The following is a 6,539-nucleotide window of genomic DNA, read 5'->3' as shown; positions in this document are numbered from 1 at the left end:
TAAGAGAAAAAAGAAAAAACTGTTTTAAGCTCTGAAGATTCTTTGGTGATAATAATAGATTATGTAATGCTAAATGCTGAAAATGACAATTATTAACGTGCTAATCAAACTCTTAAATATAGATCTTAACTTTAATGCTGAAGGAGCTAATCAAATCCCTTTAGAGTATTACAGAGGTATATTCTATCAGATTTACTGATTCATCACTTTTATTGAGAATTTCAAAAGTACCCAGTAAATCATTCCAGCATTGATTCCTGTAAGAACTTACTAGTTGTTGTAATAGAAATAGCAAAACTACATTAATTAAAATGTGAGGAATATGTATAACAAACAAAACACCAGCTATTTCAATTAGTTTCAATTTTAAACAGGTTTTATGATTCAAATAAAAAAACTAATGGGGCTAATTTCACTCTGCTCTTGATATTTTACAGGAAAAATACTTCAAATGAGCCTGGGCAGCTGGACAAACTCAGCTGTCACCAAAGATCTAGTTGAAGAAATGCATTTAAGCATTAGTTTAGAAATTGATCAGTCAGCAATGAGCAATGGGTTTACGTCAACTCCCCGAACTCCGGGCCCTCAAGCTGAACTGAAGACTCTACTATTCCATCGTGCGGGACTAGCCTAAGAAATATGTTTTTAAGGAATACTTTAGTATAATTTTAAATGGGTTTTAAATCGTTCTTTGACCGTTTTAGTTGATTAGGCCATTAAATATTTGGTTTTAATTTGATTTTATATTGTTATTTATATCTGTTATTTTAATATGGCTGTAAACCGCCCTGAGTCCTTCGGGAGAAGGGCGGTATAAAAATTGAATTATAAATAAAAAAATAAAAAAAATAAAAAATAAAAATTATAAAACAACAATTTTAGATGCACACTCTGTTTCTACAGGTGAAATGCGCAAAATTAGAATATCATGCAAAGTTTATTTATTTCAATAATGCATCTTAAAAGGTGAAACTAATATATGAGATAGACTTGTTACATGCAAAGCGAGTTAGTTCAAGCCTTGATTTGTGATAATTTTGATGAGCTTACTTACTACGTCAAGTGCCTGATCTTCGGACCTTCCGTCGTGAGCTAAAAACATATTTATTTATTCAAGCGGGACTGGCATAATGGTTTTAATAGTTTTAATCTTAAATTGGGGTTTTTACTGGGTTTTTAAAATTTTTTATAATTTTAAATTTAACCTTTTAATTATCAGCCTTTTGTAATTTGCTAGGTTTTAATTGTTGGTTTTAATTGTATATGCATTGTGTTTTATCTTTGGCTGTACACCACCCTGAGTCCTTCGGGAGAAGGGCGGTATAAAAATTCAATAAATAATAATAATAATGATAATGAAAACCCCAAATTCACAATCTCAGAAAATTAGAATGTTACATGAAATCAATAAAACAAGGATTGTACATAGAACAATATCGGACCTCTGAAAAGTATAAGCATGCATATGTACTCAGTACTTGGTTTGGGTCCCTTTTGCATCACTTACTGCCTCAATGCGGCATGGCATGGATGCCATCAGCCTGTGGCACTGCTGAGGATGCTTCAATAGTGGCCTTTAGCTCTTCTGCATTGTTCGATCTCGTGTCTCTCATCTTTCTCTTGGCAATGCCCCATAGATTCTCTATGGGGTTCAGGTCAGGTGACTTTGCTAGCCAATCAAGCACAGTAATCCCACGGACATTGAACCAGATTTTGGTACTTTTGGCAGTGTGGGCACGTGCCAAGTCCTGCTGGAAAATGAAGTCAGCATCCCCATAAAGCTCATCTGTGGAAGGAAGCATGAAGTGCTCCAAAATCTCCTGGTAGACGGCTGTGTTGACTCTGGACTTAATGAAGCACAGTAGACCAACACCAGCAGATGACATGGCTCCCCAAATCAACACAGACTGTGGAAACTTCACACTGGACATGGGCTTCAAATGTCGTATTCCTTTTGTCAAGCCACTCCTAAACAACAAACAACATCAGAAGCATCTTACCTGGGCTAAAGAAAAAAAGAACTGGTCTGTTGCTCAGTGGTCCAAAGACCTCTTTTCTGATGAGAGCAACTTTTGCATCTCATTTGGAAACCAAGGACCCAGAGTCTGGAGGAAGAATGGAGAGGCACACACTGCAAGATGTTTGAAGTCCAGTGTGAACTTTCCACAGTCTGTGTTGATTTGGGGAGCCATGTCATCCACTGGTGTTGGTCCACTGTGCTTCATTAAGTCCAGGGTCAACTCGGCCGTCTACCAGGAGATTTCATTTTCCAGCAGGACTTTGCACCTGCACAACCGTAAAAATGAGAGACATGAGACCGAATAATGCACAAGAGCTGAAGGCCGCTATTGAAGCATCCTGGTCTTTCATAATACCTCAGCACTGCCACAGGCTGATAGCATCCATGCCACGCCGCATTGAGGCAGTAAGTGATGCAAAAGGGGCCCAAACCAAGTATTGAATACATATGCATGCTTATACTTTTCAGAGGTCCAATATTGTTCTATGTACAATCCTTGTTTTATTGATTTCATGTAATATTCTAATTTTCTGAGATTGTGAATTTGGGGTTTTCATGAGCTGTAAGCCATAATCATCAAAATTATGACAAATCAAGGCTTGAACTATCTCGCTTTGCATGTAACAAGTCTATCTCATATATTAGTTTCACCTTTTAAGTTGCATTACTGAAATAAACAAACTTTTGCACGATATTCTAATTTTCCGAGTTTCACCTGTATGCGTTATGAACAGTCTTTACGTGAATTTACCCTACATAGACATAAACAAAATGAGGTATCATTCTATAACTAAGAAGTTAGTTTATGGATCAGAAGGTCTGGAAATCACCCCCACATGAACTCAAAGAGATATCTTAAACAAGCAATGATCACTTAGCTCATCATATTTAGGAAAGGAATAAGACAGATTTATCCTTAGTAAGGATTTCTAAAGCATCTTGATGAGAAGTACTGTGTTGTGACTCTGGCCCTCGAGCCTGTTCCCATGGAGGAGAGTGACTCGGAAAGTGAGGGAGAGGAGCCAGCAAGGCCTCCCTCGCCAGGACCCTCCTCGCTGGCACTGCCCCAAGTTCCAGCTGCAGGCCAGGAGGAGGAGCTGACAAGGCCTCCCTCTCCCGCACCCTCCTCCTCCTCCCTGGCAATGCCTCAAGTCCCAGCTGCTGACGATCAATCCTGGGTGGATCCGAGGCAGCGACGTAAGGATAAGCGTGCGCAGCAGAGGAAAAGGTGTGGCAGGCTCAGGGATTACTGAGTCACTGAGCCACACCTCACAGGGTATAAAAGTGGGTGGAGCTGCATGTGGCCCTTGTGACAGACAAAAAAGCTACCAAGGGTGCACTGCAGCTCGGTTGTTGGAGGGTTAAAGAGCTTTGTCAGTGAGTTTTGGCAACGGATCTTGGACACGAGATAACGGACTCAAAACTTGGCAGGCCTTTGCACGGTCACTGCCAGGTATTTCCTCAGCTGAAGAAAATCAGGTCTGTAGCAAATAAAAAGACCGGGAGTCATGCGTCTTGCGTTTGCTCTGTGAAGTGGGGAGGGGGAACAGAACACACCGTGAATACTGTATCATCTCTGCTGGAGTAGTTTTGGGGTGCAAACTCCCAGCTCGTGGGTCTTCTCTTGGGAGATGGAATCCAGAAACATCTGCAGCCCTGCTCTTCAGAGAAATGCCGTGTTTTCACCTGATTCTTACAGGTTTGTCCACTGTTTCGGCATGTGCTGTACTCTTTTAGACTATTTCAAATGGATTTTCACTGTTGATCCTTTTGTTTCTTTGGAATCAACTGAGCTGCCTGTATAAAATGATATAGAGAACCACATGCAGCTCTCATCGAAAAGCCAGATGTGAAAGCTGGAAGCTTTGAAGGTGAAAAGGAATCAACCAAAATCAGGAGTGCTCTCTGACTGCAGCATTGCCAGCATAACAATGCAGCCTATGTGGAAGGGAAGGGGTGCCTTATCAGGAAAGTTCTCAGACTTCTATGCCCATCTGATCCTTATGAGCCATGCTCTGGTCCTGCCATGACCATGGAATTTGGGTGCCACACTTGAAACCGTGAAATTGCCCTTGCAGCACTGAGCTCTGCAGTGGGTTGGAGCACTCAGAGCTATACACCCAGGACCTCAAAGTATCTCCGTTGCTTGAAATGGAGTTCCCAGCAGCTGAAGAAAGATCATGAGTCTTCATAGTATGGGAGTATGACTGGATTTCCAGAAAATCAGGAACACTTTCAGCAGTTCCAAAAAGGCTCCATACCCATTTGCACTACCAGATGACCCTAAGGCACAGACAAGGTGGCCTCAACAACTCTCTAAAAGAATGCAGATGACCAGCTTTCTGTAAGGAAAAGCTGGGACCTGGCTCACCAGGCTAATGCAGCCTGTTATTAACACACAGCTGCCTGGAATTACAATTACTGCAGGCTCGAGTCCCACCAGGCCCAAGGTTGACTCAGCCTTCCACCCTTTATAAGGTAGGTAAAATGAGGAGCCAGATTGTTGGGGGGGCAATAAGTTGACTTTGTATATAAATATACAAATAGGATGAGACTATTGCCTTACACAATGTAAGCCGCCCTGAGTCTTCGGAGAAGGGCGGGATATAAATTCAAATTAAAAAAAAAGGAATATAAATCCTTTCATTCCCCACCATCCAGTCAAAGCTGAAACAGCTTCTTGGATTAGAAGCAAAATGTCTTCAAAGAAAAAACAAGAAAGTCAAGTATCTCTTGAAAAGCACCTTTGGACATGATGCTTTCTTGCCTTGTATTTCATTTGTCTGTCACAGGTTCTTAATAAACCCTCAAATCTCCTTATTAACTGGTGTGTTCATTGTCTTTGGGTTCTCAAAAAGCCACTTACGTTGCACCTGGCTGGTACCTGACACTTGGCCAAAAACACACACACACAGAGACACATAAACATATCAGATTTATCCCATCAGATCGATTTACTTTGAATAACAAAGTAAAGTTACAACCAAAGGAGCCACTCAAAGAAATTTGCTATTCAGAAGCAATTGTGCAAAGAGACCAAGATCACTGGCAAATCAGGCTCCCATCAGAAATCAACTGTATCCATAAGGTATCTGGGGCAGACCACCAGAATTGGTCTAACCTTGCATTTGTAGCCCAGAGCAGGCTGCAGCACTACCAAGCCATCAAGCCATACTGCAGCACATGCCAAGGATAGGAAGCTTTGCTTGCTTTTCTACCCAGTGATCTCCCCAGATGATCAAAGAGGCTGGAGAGGAGCACGAGCCCCTTGTCACTCCGTTTGTAAGGGAAGAAGCCAGGCTCTACTCCCCCCACGTGAAATGGAGCACATCTAAAAATTTTCCCTACCGGTTCTGTGGGCGTGGCTTAATTGGTGGGCGTGGCTTAGTGGTCAGGTGACTGAATGAGCATGTCCAATAATAATAAATAATAAAAATAATAAAGTATACAAAACTTGGGAGCGCACCAGTCTACCTTCTTTAAAAATAGAGGCACTGGTCTACTAATTGCCTTTTTTTGGGAGGCACCGGTCTACCTTCTTTAAAATATAGGCACCGGTCTACTAGCCGCCTACAGTGCTGATCAGCTGGAGTAGCCTTTAGCGCCGCAGCAGTCATTTAAGGCCATTTGCAGCTATATCACCATTGAGAGCTTCAGGGACAGAGAAGTGGAACAGCGAGGCATGGGCGGTGAGGGGGGAGGGATTTTTGCTACCAGTTCTCTGAACAACCCGCCGCCATCGATACCGGATCGCGTGATCCAGTCCCAACTGGGAGCATTTCACCCCTGGAGCACTTCATCTCCATGCCAGGAGCCGCTTTCCTCCCAAGGCATTTTTCTAGAAACCGGCGTTCTGGGCAGGCTCACTGATTCTGCAGCAAAGACAGCTTAGTATTTGGGCACCAGCAAAGAAAACCTTTCATTCTTTCCATTCTAGGTTACGCTGAAAGAAAAGAGCTTGCAAGATGAAATAATTAGGAAGATGATGGAATGTGCAGAGATGAGTAAATTGACTTTTGAAATTAGAGATCAAGAAGATAAGCAATATTATCAAATATGGGATTTATTCTATAAATGGCTAGATGGGAAGATATGTTAGAAAAATAAAGATATATTTATGAAAGAGATGTTCATCTTGAGATTGCACAAGAAGATATGTAAACACCCCTTCAGCATATTGAAATTGTTTGATGTGTATGTTTTTTTCTTGTTTTTTTCTTTTTGTTAAAAATAAAATTTCTTTAAAAAAAAAAAAGAGGCTGGAGAGGAGCATGAGCCCCTTGACACTTTGTGTGTAAGGGAAGAAGCCAGGCTCTGCTCCTTCCATGTGAAATGGAGCATATCATCTCCATGCCAGAAGCAGCCTTTCTCCCAAGACCCTACCAACAACAAGGATCTGCAACCTTAAACAAACAAAGAGCCATTTGGACCTGTTTCCCACAAAAAAGAAAACACTGGGCACCACAAAACTTGGGTGGGCGTGGCCAACTCAATGTCACTCACTCCCACCCAGTCACAT

The sequence above is a fragment of the Ahaetulla prasina genome, chromosome 3 (genome assembly GCF_028640845.1).
Source record: "Ahaetulla prasina isolate Xishuangbanna chromosome 3, ASM2864084v1, whole genome shotgun sequence".
Taxonomy (NCBI): domain Eukaryota; kingdom Metazoa; phylum Chordata; class Lepidosauria; order Squamata; family Colubridae; genus Ahaetulla; species Ahaetulla prasina.
Note: the sequence above shows the minus strand (reverse complement) of the source record.